The following is an 18,129-nucleotide window of genomic DNA, read 5'->3' as shown; positions in this document are numbered from 1 at the left end:
CGGTGCCCTAACCCCCTGACCCGCCCTGCTCTGTGTGTGACAGGGAGCAATGCCCCAACTGCCCTATCTGCCCTACTCCCTGAGTGACAGGGGGGAGCTCCTCAACCCCCTGATGGGCCCTGCTCTGTGCGTGACAGGGGGCAGTGCCCCAACCCCTGGATTGGCCCTGCTCTGTGCATGACAGGGGGTGGTGCCGCAACCTCCCCATCGACCCTGCCTTGAGTGTGACAGGGGGTGGCGCCCCAACCCCCCAATCGGCCCTACCCTGAGCGTGACTGGGGGTGGCATCGCAACCTCCTGATCCGCCCTGCTCTGTGCATGACAGGGGGCGGCGCCCCAACTCCCCAATCGGCCCTGCTCTGAGCCCGACCAGGGGCTGCACCTAGGGATTGGGCCTGCCCTCTGCCACCCGGGAGCAGGCCTAAGTCAGCAGGGCGTTATCTCCCGAGGTGTCCCAGACTGTGAGAGGGCACAGGCCAGGCTGAGGGAACCCCCCCTTCCCCCCGAGTGCAGAAATTTTTGTGCACCGGGCCTCTAGTTTATATAATAAAAGCCTAAGCAACTGTTACAGCAGAACGACCAGAAAGACCGGTCACTACGATGCACACTGACCACCAGGGGGCAGACGCTCATTGCAGAAGCTTCCCGCTGGTGGTCAGTGCGCTCCCATAGGGAGTGCCACTCAGCCAGAAACTGGGCTCATGGCTGGCGAGGACAGTGGCAGTAGTGGGAGCCTCTCCCGCCTCCGAGGCAGCGCTAAGGAGTAGCAAGCCAAGTGGTAAGGAGCAGCGAGCAGGCGGGTGTAAGGAGTGAGGGTTCCCGGACTGGGAGAGACCGTTGGCCGGGCTGATGGACCCCCACAGTGCATGAATTTCGTGCACCAAGCCTCTCATTACTATAATAATTATTATTGGTGTGTCCAAAACATTTGACAAGTAGAATTCTTGTCAAGTTCCCATGGAGAAAATACCCTCATTGGTTGATAAACGGGGAGTTACTGAAGCAGCCAGTCTACCCTCAAGGCCTTATGTAACTTAGATCTCATCTCAATCCAACTTGATTCAGTTCCGCCAAAGGACAGTAAGGTTTAACTCCTAAAATATAAACAGGTGACAATGACATAAAGAGGTACTGAATAAAATCCAGTTTTTCATCTAAGCCCAGATGGAGAGGCCACATCAAAGATTCCACAAGACTGCCCCCTATCGTTGAACCCAGGATTGGCAGGCTACCCATGAAAAAGCCTGACCAGCTTTGCTGGCCAATTCTGTTCTGCCTAACCAATTGCTTGAGAATTTCCAGTTCTCATCTTCCATACTTAACTGTGTTCTCTGGTTTCTTATTGTTGCCATTGAAATGAAAACATCAGATACTTCCCCACCATAGCTATAAGTGACTATCCATGATCACTCTGATATCCACCCTAAATGTCACTTTTTGGACCTCCTCAGACAAAGCCAATGGCCTTTATGCTATCTCACTACTGACCTGACCCACCCAAAACCATCTCTCTCATGTCTCTTTGCAATAAAGCATGTCACCTGGGGCAAGTCACTGGACTTAGGAGAAAATGACACTCGCCATGTTTTTCTTATTACAGTGGGGACTTGAACTTTAGCTCTTGTATTCTCAGAACCACATGTATGACAGAGAACAAATGAAATACAGTGTACTGGCCACTGTTCTAGGAGCTGGGACACAGGGAACAAGATAGGCAAAGTCCTTGCTCTCTAGGAACATAAATTCTAGACATGAAAAAAGTGCTTGCTGTTATTTTTTAAATCACATTTTATATCACCAGGGCAACCTGATGTTGGCAAGACTGAGATGAAGGTCGTTTTGAGAATGTGTTTTTAATATTTCCCCTTTTCTAACTCTTTTAAAATAATACAGGCCTGGTCATTAGAAAATATATTAGGGGGAAATGAGAAATGATCAAATCTTTATAAAAATAGTCTTTGTTCCAAAACTTACAAAAGCCTTTTAAAGTCACAGCACCAAATAACTATAGTAAATCAGAAAATATAATATCCTGCTAATAATGAAAAGTTGTACTTTCTGTAAGCCCAGTTATCACTCTTGGTTTCTGTTTCCCATTTCCATTAAAGGTTACAAGTTAGGTATCTCAATGGAGACAATCCAGTTGCTTCTCTTTTAACATTTTAACACCCCAATTTTCATACTTTTAAAATAAAATGAACAAATGGTCATAACTCTTTCCATCCTCCTTAAAACACTTCCCTCTCCCATCCTCCAAAAAACAATGTGAAAAAACACATTGAAATTACTAATCTTTATTATTAGGAATATAGGATGTTGGGTTATTTTCTTGGCCCAGCCAAGATATTGCCGATGACCTTTTCAATCATTTAACTTGCCTGGTGAGATTTTTAGAAAGTAAACATGTCTGACAATTTTTCCCCCAGTTCCCACCCTGGAGGGTCCCTAACAACAGGAACTTCTCTAGCCAGGGCTATTCCTGGGTATCAGGAGAATGAAGTGACAGTACACAGGGTTCTTGCTGCTTACCAAAATAGGTAACCATCTCTCTCCAGTGTAGACCTTCCTCCTGAAAGGATGCGGAGGCCGGTAACAACTGATGTTGGGCCAAGAGCAGAGAATCTGGGCTTTTCATTTTCAGTAACACTCCATTAAAAACTCACCTATACTAGGCTTCTGGTTATTTGTGGGCCAAGTCATACCCACACACACACACACACATATGCAATCATTCATTCATTCAACAAATATTTATTGAGCATCTACTCTGTGCCAGCCCGGAGTTAATGACAAGCGTGGCTTTCTCACCATGGGAAACCTGCTGCACATGTGCTCCAGGAAGTTTCATGGCATAGCGTTCATGGACTTTTACTGTGTAAATTCATTCTGTTTTAGTTTCAATATTTTAGAGAGGAAAAACAAAAAGAAATTTCTCTTAAGATCACCAACCAAAGATAACTACCATGTTTACATATATTTTCCTCATTTTTAATAATCAGTTTGTATTATAGTTGTTTGATGTAGTTGTGTTCATACTGCACATACAATTTTCTCTCTTGCTTGTTTTCCCCACTTTAGTCATACAACATATGATGTTTCCAAGTGTAAAATTCTGGGACTTAGAAGAGGATTCTGAGAAAATGGTGGAGTAGGAAGAACCAGAACTGACCTACACAATAAATGCATTGGCAGAATCTGTCTGATGTAACTATTTCGGAACTCTGGAGTCTACTGAAGTCTTGCAATTTCCAGGGGAAGGCTTGGACAATACATTGTGGTTAATTTTAGTCAATTTCAGCTCTTAGCAAAGTAGCAGCTATCCATAACCCATTCCTAGTCCCAAGGCAGGCAGCTATGCATATATCCCTAGAGCAATCTGCACACAACTTGCAGAAGCCAAGGTGGGCAATGAGGACTCTGTCCTCCAAACATCAGGGATTTGTGCTCTGATCACTAATTACTGTTTCTAATCACTGAGCTGCAGATGAAGAGGTAGACAGCTATTGTTGTTGCACTTTCCCCCATTGTGGCAAGCCACTCCTATTACGCTGAAATGACTCTCAGGGGATTCAAAAGTCTGGTGCTCTCTTCTGTTCCTTCTTCATTTTTCCTTTTCCTCTTTTGGGAGCCAGACATTAAAGACTAGGATATTAGCTTGGCTGGCATGGCTTGGTGGTTCAGCATTGACCCATGAACCAAGAGGTCCCCAGTTCAATTCCAGGTTAGGGCACAAGCCCAGGTTGCAGGTTCGATCCCCAGACATTGATGATGTCTCTCTCACCGATGTTTCTATCTCTATATCCCTCTCCCTTCCTCTCTCCCTCTAAAATTAATAAAAACATTAATAAAAAGACTAGGATATTAAAAAGTAACTGCATATATGGGGAAAATTAGAGAATGACATGCACATCCAGGGAAAGGTACAAGGTCAAAAAGAGACCTGATAAGTTCCTACATTTACACCTCAGGACTATTCTTGGCACAGAAACAGTGTACAACAATTTTTTAAAAAAAATGAAAACAACAACAAAAACAGCAAACTCTAGGGCAGGAAGAGAATCTGATCTCCAGAATTACCACATTATTAGACTCAAATGTACAGTTTTCAACAACAAAATCACAAGAAATAGAAAAGTATGGCCCATTCAAAGGAAAAAAAATCAACACCGTCCTTTAAAAAAAAGACTTAATGGCAGATCTACTAGACAAAGACTTTAAAACAACTGTCTTAAGAAACTCAAAGATCTACAGAAACAACAAAAAATATGAACAAAATAGAAATATCATTGAGAGACAGAAAACCTAAAAAAAAAAAATACTGAAGCTAAAAAGTACCATAACTAAAATAAAAAGTCCACTAAAGGGATTAAAAGGCAGATTTGAGCATGCATAAGAAAGAATCCACAAACTTGAGGACAGGACAATATAAATTATTGAGTCTGAAAAACAAGGGAAAAAACAAAAGTAGACTAATATATACATTGCAAAAGAAGAGACAATGAAACCTTGAGTTACCAAGCCATGAAAAGACATGGATGAGCCTTTATGCACATTACTAAGTAAAAGAAGCCTGTCAGAAAAAGCTACAATATTATGTGATTCCAAACATAAAAGTTCTGGAAAAGGCAAAACTATAGAGGGAGTAAAAAGATCAGGGGTTGAGAGAAGGGGAATGAGTAGGCAGGGCATGGAGGATTTTAAGGGCAATTAAGCAATTCTGTATGATTTTATAATGGTGGATACATGTCCTTACGCATTTTCTCACACCCACACAACATATAACACCAACAGTAAACCCTAATGTAAACTATGTACTTTGAGTGATAATGATGTGCCAATGCAGTTTCAACAATTGTAAAATGTACCACTGTGGTAGGGGATGTTGATGACTGGAAAGGCTGCGCATAGTGGATGCAGAAGAGCTAATAGAAAATCTCTATACCTTCTGATCAATTTTGCTGTGAACATAAAAACTGCTCTATAAATAGTCTATTAAAATTTAAAAATTGAAACTTTTACACACAAAAAATAGAGGCAAATGCTGAGAGCAAATGAAAGTATAACTCTTAGTAATCATAATGGTGATGGTAGTACCAGTATTGTTGTTCCAAGCCTGTTGTTTTTTTTAAAAAAAACCTATTTGAATTCCAATTCCTGCTCAAACAAACCAGGGAGCCTGGCCTGCATGGCTCAGTGGTTAAGCATCAACCTATGAACCAGGAGGTCACAGTTAGATTCCTGGTCAGGTCATATGCCCAGGTTGCGGGCTCAATCCCCAGTGTGAGGCATACAGGATGCAGCTGATCAATGATTCTCTCTCATCATTGATGTTTCTATCTCTCTCTCCCTCTCCCTTCATCTCTGAATCAATAAAAATATTTTTTAATAAAGGAATGCTTGAAGAAGAAAAAAATCAAAGTTGCTTTTTGAGGACAAACTATGCAATATGCTTGCATAACATGTCAGTTACTTATAGAAAAATAATCCACAGAAATGGAAAAACTCTAAGAGAGCTGGATCGGCATTTTTATTTTCTAGATGAAGAAACCAAGCTCAGAGAGCACAGGTGATTTGCTTAATCACACACAGCAAGATAGAGACAGAGTGGGACAGACACTGGGAGTGGAGCCAGGGCCCTGCCGTTAAGGATGCTGTCTTTCTTTCTGGAAAATCTACATGTATTTCGCCAGGAACTAAGATGTCCCCTAGAGTAGGGTTTTTCAAACTAGCTGATGGTAAGAATCACCTGAGCCATGTGTTAAAAAAACAGAGACTCCAGGCTTCCTAAAATAGCATCTCCAGGCAGGGGCCCCAGAATCTGTGCTTATAACAGGGCTGAGCCTTACCATCTGGTCCTTTGGGGAACGGTGCAGGGATAAAGGTCTCTGGGAGGATTTCAGGCTGGAGGCCCAGGGAAGGTGGGTGACCTTGCAGAGCCTGCAACCCATAACAAGACTGGCACTGGATTCTGCGTCCTTGGGGTGAACGGGCCAGAAGGTAACAGGAGAAGGGAAGAGAACCAAAGGTACCTGGGACCCTGTGAGGGATGGAGCCAATAAAGAGGTCAGGATGGGACCTTAGAGGCCATTCTTCTAGTGGAGGCTGGGGCACATTAAAAGCCCTGAAAGAATATGTTGGGAAGTAGGTTTCCCACTCTCTGCAGGTCGGGGTCTGTGCTCTCTCTGAAGGGTCCCTGCCCTCATTGACTTCATTGCGCTGAGGCAGGGTCACCTACCTCACTGCCTGGGTGAACGCAGGAAGGAAACGCCAGCTGCAGCTGGCACCAGCACATGTAATTAATGATGGCCGTCCCCTGCTCCCTGCCCGGCCCCCTTAGGAGCAGAGGTTAATTGTGTGGGGCATAAGCTCTGGCTGATCTCAATTTCTTCTGATGCAATTAAACCTTCTCCAATCATTTATTAGCTCATGAAATTGACACAGCAGGTTAGCAGCACCAGGGAAGATAAACAGTTTTTTCCCTTCTTCCTGGACAGCAAGCCTCAGGCAAGCCTGGCAGAAGGTATGGGAGGAAGAGGCTCCTTTTACTTTGACTGGATGTATGGCCATTACCAAGCCCCGACCCCCAGGATGAAGGTGTGAGGAATCAGTGGTCAGATCGCCTCCTTTGTCCCAGATGAGCAACTTCAGCATTAAAAAGCCCTGTGCAGTTTGAGAAGGGGCCTAAGAGATATGAGGAACTTTTGCAAATCATCAAGGTGGAAAAAAGAGCCTCAGTAAAATAATGGGCCACGGGCAGGTGGATTCTAAAAGAGGAAACCCAGAGACTAATAAGAAAATGAAGTGATGCCCAAACTCAATAGTAATCTGAAAAACACAAATTGAAACCAGAAGGAGCTATCACTCTACATAGGTATGACTGGCAAAAATGAAGAAGCTGGATAATGCCAAGTGTTGACACTGATGCGGGAATTTAGAGGCACTGCCAGTTAGGGTATAGCTAGGGCAGCTGTTGAGGGAGAAACCAGGTACTACTTGGTCATATTAAGTTCATACATATCCCATAAAACAGCAATTCTGCTCCTGTGTCTATATCCCCCAAATTTCTCAACAATTCATAAGTAGGACTCAAAATAAAAAATGAAAGAGGAGATGTTACAAGTGATACCACAGAAATACAAAGGACCATAAGAAACTACTATAAACAATTATATCCCAACAAATTTGACAATCTAGAAGAAATGGAGAAATCTGTAGAAACATACAACCTACCAAAACTAAATCATGATGAAATACAAAATTTGAATAGATCAGTTACTACTAAGGAGACTGAATTAGTAATTAAAAATCTCACAACAGCCTATTAACCAGGAGGTCATGGTTCGATTCCCAGTCAAGGCACATGCCTGGGTTGCACGCTTGATCCTCCAGTTCAGGGCATGCAAGAGGCAGCTGATTAATGATTCTCTCTCATCATTGATGTATCTGTCTCTCTCACACTTCCTTCCTCTCTGAAATCAATAAAAATATTTTTTTAAAGATAAAAGAAACCAGGGCTCCTTGAAGAACTGGCAGATTCCGGGTCTGGGGCAGGAAATGTACAAGATGAGCCCAGCATATCTTGTCATATCAATAGCAAGGAAGTAATGAAAGACTAGTAGGGCCATGTCAAAGCATTCGAGAGCCAATGGAAGAAGTTCTCAATGGCCATTAATGGGATGACCTGCAATAAAAAGATATTCAATTGCTTGAAAACAATCATATATGTTGAATACATATATGAATACATGGGTACATGATTTCGTGATCCTATATAATAAAAGCCCAGCGACCAAACAGCAGAATGAGCAGAACGACCGGTAGACCAGTCGCTGTGATGCACACTGACCACCAGGGGAAGACGTTCAACGTAGAAGCTGCCCCCTGGTGGTCAGTGTGCTCCCACAGCAGGAGCCGCCACTCAGAGGGCGGGTCCACAGACCCTCACCAAGATGAGCAGCTGCTCCCGCTGCAGCTGCTCGGCTGACCAGGATGAGTAGTGCTCCCATAGCAGGCCGATCCCTGCAGGCCACACCCCCAACCAGTGCACAAAACCCATGCATCAGGCCTCTAGTAATTAAAATAAAAAGGTATCTTTGGAGGAGGATGGGAAACATTCATTGTTGTGGCAACTGGTAAATAAAAGGGAAGAATGAAGTATTTACCTTTCCTATCTGAATTGTACCACTTATTAAACAAATAATCAATGATGAAAAGTGTCTTTTTATTGAACTATTATAACTAATCAATGGAAAAAAACAGAATTATCATATTCTGCAGCCCACAATAAGTGATGGATCTAGGCATTGAGCATCTATATATGCTAAAGTAACAAAGAGAGACAATCAAATGTTATATACTTCCATTTCTGTATACATCAGTATCACTCATCATCTTGCCAAAGGGATTGAGCCTGAGTTTCATCTCTAAATCCAGCTTCCATTTGGCAGAAAACACAGAACTGCATCAGAAGAATGTAACCAGTATCAACCTGACTGCAGGGAACTCTGCAGGTCAAATGCCCTGGGTTCTGCAAAATGTCTGAGGTATGTGGAGAAGGTTTTCCAAGGCAGAATATCTTGAACTGAGTCTTAAAAGGCAGGGCAAATGAAAGTTGGGAATGAAAATATAATTGGATTAGTGGGAAATAAGTGTCTTGGAACCCAGTTTGAGCTCCTCATCCATTTGGGGGCAGCACCTCAGATCCCTCAGGTTCAAACCAAGAAGCTCAGAACCCCCATAATCCTCCTCTCCTAAGCTTTGCCTATTTTCACTGCCCCACCCTGGTTCTTATTGTCCCGAGTAACAAGCACTTCCCTTCCCATGTTCTTCTTTGCTTAGGTATGAACTTCACCTAAAGAGGCAGCTATCTGTAAAAGTTGGAGAAGACAAACCCCGATCCTAGACTCAATAGCTCCCTCTCATTCTGGGAGTGTGCTATTTGAGCCAAGAAGCCACTAGGGACTTGGAGAGAAACCATGGGGCCAACTCCCAAAACTTTTAAAAAAAAATCAAAAAAAAAAAAATCAGTGACCCAAAGCAGTGGTCTCCAGATTAGAAATCAGATCCAGCCACGATGAGAGGAGACGCCACTTAAAAAAGGCTGGCACAAAACTGTTAATCACAAAGTATTCTTGGAATTGCTGTGTTATTTTTTAAATGATTGTGTTTTTATTTCACATTTTTTGTTGCTTCTGGTCCATTTTCACTGGGGGTTGAACATTTCTCTGGATTTTCTGTTTTGGTGCCTTTGGGGGCATGAAGTCTTCCTTCAGGAAAGTATTCTTTTCTAAATCAAGTCAGTTCTACTTTCCTTCTCTCAGAGTGTTCCATGGAGCCTAGAACCAACCTCACTTTCCTGGTATGCCTTGAACCTAGAGCATGCCCTCTGGTTTGCCTTCCAGCTTTCAAGTCTAGAAAGGGCAGGTGAAAAGTTTAAGTGGATATTGAGACATTTTCATTAGGAAACTAAAGAGGTTGTTTTATACAGCTGTCCCCTGACATAGGACAGAGTGAGAATTCTTTTTTTTTAATATATTTTACTGATCTTTTACAGAGAGGAAGGGGGAGGGATAGAGAGTTAGAAACATCGATGAGAGAGAAACATCCATCAGCTGCCTTCTGCACACCCCCTACTGGGGATGTGCCCGAAACCAAGGTACATGCCCTTGACCGGAATCGAACCTGGGACTCTTCAGTCCACAGGCCGACGCTCTATCCACTGAGCCAAACTGGTTAGGGCCAGAGTGAGAATTCTTACCCCTTACCCTTACTCAAGGAGGCCTCTGGTAAGCAGAGGAAATAGACAGAAACAGATGCCACGTGAGGCAAAATGAGAAGTCAGTGAAAGTTGTTAATTCTCAGTGTCCAGGATCTCTCTCTTAATTCTGGGATGGTGCAAGGGGACCCCACCCAAACATCTTTCTTCACCTTCAAAATCCATGACCTTCCTGCTTGGTGCTGGAGTGGGCTGGTTCTCATTTACATATCAGAGTGGATTTCAGCTAGCATTTGCATTGGGGAATTTAACAAAACTGAATGTTGTTCTTCCTGTTAGAGCAGCGGTTCTCAACCTGTGGGTCACGGCCCCTTTGGAGGTCAAACAGACCTTTCACAGGGGTCACCTAAGACCATCGGAAAACACATATATAATTACATATTGGTTTTGTGATTAATCACTATGCTTTAATTATGGTCAATTTGTAACAATGAAATTGGGGGTCACCACAACATGTGGAACTGTATTAAAGGGTCTCGGCATTAGGAAGGTTGAGAACCACTGTGTTAGAGGAATTCCATCATGCTTTCAGGACAGAATTTGGAGAGCAAATCCCCTTTCTAGAGTCCATAAAAACTCCCTCAAGGAGTTGGCAGCTTCCCCTGCAGAGGTACAAAGACTATCACTGCACAGCAGCACTCACTAACTTCAGAGAGCAGCAGGGAGCTGGAGCCTGTGCTTGCAGCATTGGAATGTATATTGCGGGCTGGGCTGTGGCAAGGCCTGTGACGCAGCTGGATTACATCCGCTCCCTCCAGGACATCTGGGAGATAGTGAAGTATCTCCAGGCCCTCCAAAGCCTGGGAAGTGAGAGTACAGTCTCCCCGGTAAGACAATCCAGGACCTTTGGCCCAGTGAATGTTCTCACAAGCAGTCACACTCAGGCCAGTTCCCAAGAAATACCATAGTCAGCTTTTCTTTTCCTTGTCTAGTGGGAGCCATTCTCCCTGGCTAAGGAAAATTACACAACTGCTCACATAATCCTTGAAGACAGCTCTTCCCCAGGTGCCACCCACAGTAAAAGCCAAATCAAAAAGCTGCTGTACCCACCTCTCCCTATAATGCAATTAGTCCTGGGCCATCCTCCATTTATCAGCACAAATGGGTTCACAGGGGTGTTATAGGGACCTGTGCTTGGTTACTGCTCACAGAAATAAAAAAGGAAAGGGAGGGAGAAGTGAAGGAGGGACCAGTGCATTCAATGGATACCAGAGAGAAGTTACAAATGACTTTTTTTCTGATAGAAAAGTACTTTTCCAACAGTTATGCTTTTAAAAAGCCACAAGGAATTGAGGAAAGACAGTTGTTTTCTGGGAAAAAAGACCTGGGCTTATCAAGGAAATTAAAGTTGAAACACTTGCCTTAGAGAACAGCACTGTTCCTTCCACGTTGTGCTGCCTATCACGCTGCTGAGTGTATATAATCCTTGAAAGGATTTGGAGGTGGGGGTGTACAGTGGTTAGAACAGGGTTTGATATTAGAAACTTGAACTGTTCCATCTACCAGCTTCTATAAATTAACAACTTCTCTAGACTTCACTTTACTCATCCCTGATATTGGGTAATAATTGTTCCTATCTTAAGGAATTGTGGTGAATGTTTAATAAGATAATGTATTTAGATTGCCAAGCAAAGTACTGAACAGATAATATATATTCTGTAAATATAGTATTGTTATTAGTTATTAAGGTAAAGCTTTTAAAGGCTGCATATCCCAAAGTACCCATGAGGGACAAAGAGAAGAACTATCTGGGATCAACATCCTTCATCTATCCCCAGCCAGAAAAACCTTTCCTTTTGAGAAGTCATACTTGCAAGCAGGAGAAGTGAAGCAAACTGGCACTTGAGCAGCCAACACAATCCTGTGATCACTGGGCTAAGAGCTTTTAAAATCAGTTTGTCCTTTCATGTGAAAGATGAAGGATGCGAGGAACAGGAAAACACAGGAAAGGCCCCGTGCAGAAGAAGTTGCTTCTGAAATCCTAATTCTTTCCCAGCCCACTTAACTGGCAAGAGGGCTGGAGCTGGACCAGTGAGTGAACCTCCATGACTACACTCCCCAGTGTGTGGGTAGGAGGATGGAAGAAGAGATAGGAACATGTACCTGGGAGGGTGTTCTCAACAAGTTGGAAGGAGAATTTGCTCAGCTGATTGAAGTGGCTCCCTTCTAAACTGTCACCCCTCCCTAGCTGCAGGTACACCTAAATGCCACAGGGACTAATCATCAGAATTGCTTGTGCTGGTTAAACACCCAAATTGTCTTCCCACATCAGCAAAGCCCCGAACTGAGCAATGGAGAAAAAGAGCCTGGAGCTCCATAAAGGGTATTGGAGGGAGGAATGTGATGGCCCAGAGACATCCAGGATGGGAACAGCTCAGAGGCTTGTGTTAAGCATCACCTTCCTCTCTGGTGCTTAATGAGATATTTCAAAGTGAACCCAGCAAAACCAATTTGGAAGCTACCTGAATCCACAAACCTCGAGATAATCAAGTTCCTGGATAATGCAACCTTTGGGATTGTCCCGTCTCATTTTGTCTACTTTACAATGGTCAGCCTTGACCTCATGCTCCTTTGCTGTCACGTATCATCCCAGCCAGACTCTCTAGTGTCTCTGTGCATAATGCTGTCCTTTTTGTATTTATCAAATCCATGGGACAAAGAGCACCTTAAATAAGTGCATTTTCAGCACCTAGCAGTTCCTGGTACATTGCGGTAGCTCTACAAATACTCATCAAATGGACTCATGATGCACCAACACGTGTCTAGCATCTCAGTTGTGAGGCACAGTTGAGAAAGTGGCTTGTGCCAAAGTACCTACACCTCTCTGCCCAAACTGATGCCTTTGTTTTTAAAATGGATAGATAGGATTAGGGGATGCAATTTAGGACCATTTGTGGAACACAGTGAAATGAACTGGCTCAGTAAGAACTGAACCCAGATAGACAAAGAAACCCCCAAAGGAAAGAGAAGGAGGACTCTCCAGAAAAGCAGCTAAGTAATACAGAGGCATGCAACATGACAGAAAAAGAATTCAGAATAAGGATCCTAGAGTGCATAAACCGGATGGAGGAAAAAATCGACAACCTCTGCAAGAAGCTAGAAGAAACAGATGAAAAAATCAACAACTTAAGTAAGACCCAAGAAGAAATGAAGAGTGATATAGCTGCAATGAAAAACTCCATTGAAAGTATCAACAGTAGACTAGGAGAAGCAGAGGATCGAATTAGTGAATTAGAAGACAAGGAAGCAAAACACACCCAAACTGAACTGCAATTGGAGAAAAAAATTAAAAGACAGGAGGAGAGCCTAAGGGAGCTTTGGGACAACATGAAACGAAACAACATACGAATAATAGGGGTACCAGAACAACAGAAGGATGAACAAGGATTAGAAAACCTACTAGAAGAAATAATATCAGAAAACTTCCCTGAGGTGGGGAAGAAAAAAGTCACACAAGCCCAGAGAGTCCCAAACAAGGTGAACCCGAAAAGACCCACACCAAGACACATCATAATTACCATGGCAAACGTTCAGGACAAAGAGAGAATCTTACAGGCTGCAAGAGAGAGACGGAAAGTTACATACAAAGGATCTCCCATTAGATTGTCAAATGATTTCTCAACAGAAACACATCAGGCCAGAAAAGAATGGACAGAAATTTACAAAGTGATGCAAAGCAAAGGACTGAATCCAAGAATACTCTATCCAGCAAGGTTATCATTCAAACTTGAAGGGGAAATAAGAAGCTTCACAGACAAAAAAAGGCTGAGGGAGTTTATCACCACCAAGCCAGCAATGCAAGGAATGCTAAAGGGACTGGTATAAAAATAAGAAATAAAAAGCTCAGAAAGAAAACAGCCACACAAAAACAGAAATGGCTACAAACAAGTACCTTTCAATAATAACTTTAAACGTAAACGGACTAAATGCTCCAAACAAAAGACATCGAATGGCTGAATGGATAAAAAAACATGACCCATACATCTGCTGTCTACAAGAAACCCACCTCATTAGAAGGGACTCACACAGACTGAAAGTGAAAGGATGGAAAAATATCTTTCAGGCAAATGGAAAGGAAAAGAAAGCTGGGGTAGCAATACTTATATCAGACAAAATAGACCTCAAAGTGAAGGCCATAACAAGAGATAAGGAAGGCCACTTCATAATACTAAAGGGATCAATACAACAAGAAGATATAACTCTGGTAAACATATATGCACCCAATGCAGGAGCACCCAAATTCATAAAAAAACTCCTGGAAGATATCAAAGGAGAGATCGACAACAATACAATCATAGTAGGGGACTTTAATACACCACTGACAACACTGGATAAGCCCTCTAGACAAACAATCAGCAAAGATACAGCAATCCTAAATGACTCACTAGATCAGATGGACTTAATAGACATCTTCAGAACACTTCACCCCAAAGCCAGGGAATATACATTCTACTCAAATGCTCATAAGACATATTCAAAAATAGACCATATATTGGGTCACAAGCAAAGTATCCACAAATTCAAGAAGATTGAAATCATAAAAAGCGTCTTCGCAGACCATGATGGCATAATATTAGAAATAAACTACAATAAAAACAACCCAAAATACTCAAACACCTGGAAACTGAATAGCATGCTATTAAGTATTGATTGGGTTACCAATGAAATCAAAGAAGAAATTCGAAACATCCTGGAAACGAATGATAATGAAAACACAACAATCCAAAACCTATGGGACACAATGAAAGCAGTGCTGAGAGGGAAGTTTATAGCTCTACAGGCCTATCTCAAAAAACAAGAAAAAATGGTAGTAAATCAGCTAACTCTACAACTCAAAGAATTAGAAAGAGAGCAACAAGAAAACCCCAGAGTGAGCAGAAGGAAGGAGATAATAAAGATTAGAGCAGAAATAAATGACATAGAGACCAAAAAAACAATACAGAAAATCAATGAAACCAAGAGCTGGTTCTTTGAAAGGATAAACAAGATTGACAAACCTCTAGCCAGACTCACCAAGAAGCAGAGAGGACCCAAATAAACAAAATCAGAAATGATAGAGGCGAAATAACAACAGACCCCACAGAAATACAAATGATTGTTAAAAAATACTATGAACAGCTCTACTCCAACAAACTAGACAACCTGGAGGAAATGGACAAATTCCTAGAAAAATACAACATTCCAAAACTCAATCAGGAAGAATCTAAAAATCTCAACAGGCCAATAACTATGGAAGAAATTGAAGCAGTCATCAAAAAGCTTCCAGCAAACAAAAGCCCAGGACCAGACGGCTTCACAGGGGAGTTTTACCAAACATTCAAGGAAGAACTAAAACCTATCCTCCTCAGACTACTACAAAAAATTCAAGAGGAAGGAACACTTCCAAGCTCATTCTATGAAGCCAGCATCACCCTAATACCAAAACCAGGTAAGGACAACACAATGAAAGAGAATTACAGGCCAATATCCCTCATGAACATAGATGCCAAAATCCTCAACAAAATCTTAGCAAATCGGATCCAGCAGTACATCAGAAAGATCATACACCATGACCAAGTAGGATTTATCCCAGGGATGCAAGGATGGTACAATATCCGCAAATCAATAAACGTGATACATCACATAAACAAATTGAAAGAAAAAAACCACATGGTCATATCAATTGATGCAGAAAAAGCATTTGACAAAATTCAACACCCATTTTTGATAAAAGCTCTCAGCAAGGTGGGAGTAGAAGGATCATACCTCAACATAATAAAAGCCATATATGACAGGCCCACAGCCAACATCATACTCAATGGACAAAAACTAACACCGTTTCCCCTAAGAACAGGAACAAGACAGGGATGCCCCCTCTCACCACTCCTGTTCAACACAGTACTGGAAGTGTTAGCCATTGCAATTCGGCAAGAAGAAGAAATAGAAGGCATCCAAATTGGAAAAGAGGAAGTAAAACTGTCCTTATTTGCAGACGACATGATATTATACATACAAAACCCTAGAGACTCCATCAAAAAGCTACTAGACTTAATACATGAATTTGGCAATGTAGCAGGTTACAAAATTAACCCCAAGAAATCTGAGGCATTTCTATACACCAATAGTGAACTTTCAGAAAGAGAGATTATAAAAACAATCCCGTTTATCATCGCACCAAAAAAATTAAGCTACCTAGGAATAAACTTAACTAAAGAGGTAAAAGACCTCTACTCAGAAAACTACAGGACGTTGAAAAAAGATATAGAGGAAGACATAAACAGATGGAAGAACATACCGTGTTCATGGATTGGTAGAATCAACATCATTAAAATGTCCATACTACCCAAAGCAATCTATAAATTCAACGCACTTCCCATTAAAATACCAACGGCATACTTCAGAGATATAGAACGAACTCTCCAAAAATTCATCTGGAATAAAAAAAGACCCCGAATAGCTACAGCAATCCTGAAAAAGACCAAAGTAGGTGGGATCTCAATACCAGATATCAAGTTGTATTACAAAGCCACTGTTCTCAAAACTGCCTGGTACTGGCACAAGAATAGGCATATAGATCAATGGAATAGAATAGAGAGCCCAGAAATCGGCCCGAACCAATATGCTCAATTAATATTTGACAAAGGAGGCAAGAACATACAATGGAGCCAAGATAGTCTCTTCAATAAATGGTGTTGGGAAAATTGGACAGATATATGCAAGAAAATGAAACTAGACCACCAACTTACACCATACACAAAAATAAACTCAAAATGGATAAAGGACTTAAATGTACGACAGGAAACCATAAAAATTCTAGAAGAATTCAAAGGCAACAAAATCTCAGACATATGCCGAAGCAATTTCTTCACTGATACAGCTCCTAGGGCACTTGAAACTAAAGAGAAAATGAACAAATGGGACTACATCAAAATAAAAAGCTTCTGCACAGCAAAAGAAAACATCAACAAAACAACGAGAAAACCCACTGTGTGGGAAAACATATTTGCCAATGACATATCTGATAAGGGCCTAATCTCCAAAATTTATAGGGAACTCATACAACTCAACAAAAGGAAGATAAACAATCCAATCAAAAAATGGGCAAAGGACCTAAATAGACACCTTTCAAAAGAGGACATTCAGAAAGCCAAGAGACATATGAAAACATGCTCAAAGTCACTAATCATCCGAGAGATGCAAATCAAAACAACAATGAGGTACCATCTCACACCTGTCAGAATGGCTATCATCAATAAATCAACAAACGACAAGTGCTGGAGAGGATGTGGAGAAAAAGGAACACTTGTGCACTGCTGGTGGGAATGCAGACTGGTGCAGCCACTATGGAAGACAGTATGGAGTTTCCTCAAAAAACTTCAAATGGAACTCCCATTTGACCCTGTGATCCCACTTCTAGGAATATATCCCAAGAAACCAGAAAAACCAATCAGAAAGGATATATGCACCCCTATGTTCATAGCAGCACAATTCACCATAGCTAAGATCTGGAAACAGCCTAAGTGCCCATCAGTAGATGAATGGATTAGAAAACGGTGGTACATCTACACGATGGAATACTATGCTGCTCTAAAAAGGAAGGAACTCTTACCATTTGCAACGTCATGGATGGAACTGGAGAGCATTATGCTAAGTGAAATAAGCCAGTCAATGAAGGAAAAATACCACATGATCTCACTCATTCATGGATAATAAAGACCATTATAAACTTTTGAACAATAATAGATACAGAGGCAGAGCTGCCTCAAACAGATTGTCAAACTGCAGCGGGAAGGCCAGGGAGGGTTGGGGGGCAGGAGGTAGGGGGGTAAGAGATCAACTAAAGGACTTGTATGCATGCATATAAGCATAACCAGTGGACATAAGACATTGGGGGATAGGGGAGGCTAGGGGACTGTCTAGGGCGGGGGGATAAAATGGACACATATGTAATACCCTTTGTAATACTTTAAGCAATAAATTAAAAAAAATAAATTAAAAAAAAAAAAAAAAAAAAAAAAAAAGAACTGAACCCAGAACCTGAGCCTCATGAGCACCTTGCTCTACTCACTGAGTAAACAAGGTGCCACTGCCCTGATTCACCAGACTGCCCAGGTGCCAAGGTTCCCTCCCTTGGGACAGAATCCCTCGGTGCGACAAAGAGGGAGTTTTCCTACTGGAAAAGCAATTCTCAAAGTTCAGACAGAGAAGCTGAAGCTCACCTCCTGCAAGGCAAATGCTACTCTCTTTGTAACTAACCAGACCTGCCAACAGTTTTAACAATGTAAATAAAAGCTCAGGAGAAAACAAATGAAAAGAGGAAGAGATAAACCCCCAACTCTCTTAGATTTATTCCAGAATGATTGGGCCTCCAACAG

Source organism: Myotis nattereri, assembly GCF_964212035.1.
Source record: "Myotis nattereri genome assembly, chromosome: 18".
Taxonomy (NCBI): Eukaryota; Metazoa; Chordata; class Mammalia; order Chiroptera; family Vespertilionidae; genus Myotis; species Myotis nattereri.
This window is presented reverse-complemented; position numbering follows the sequence as displayed.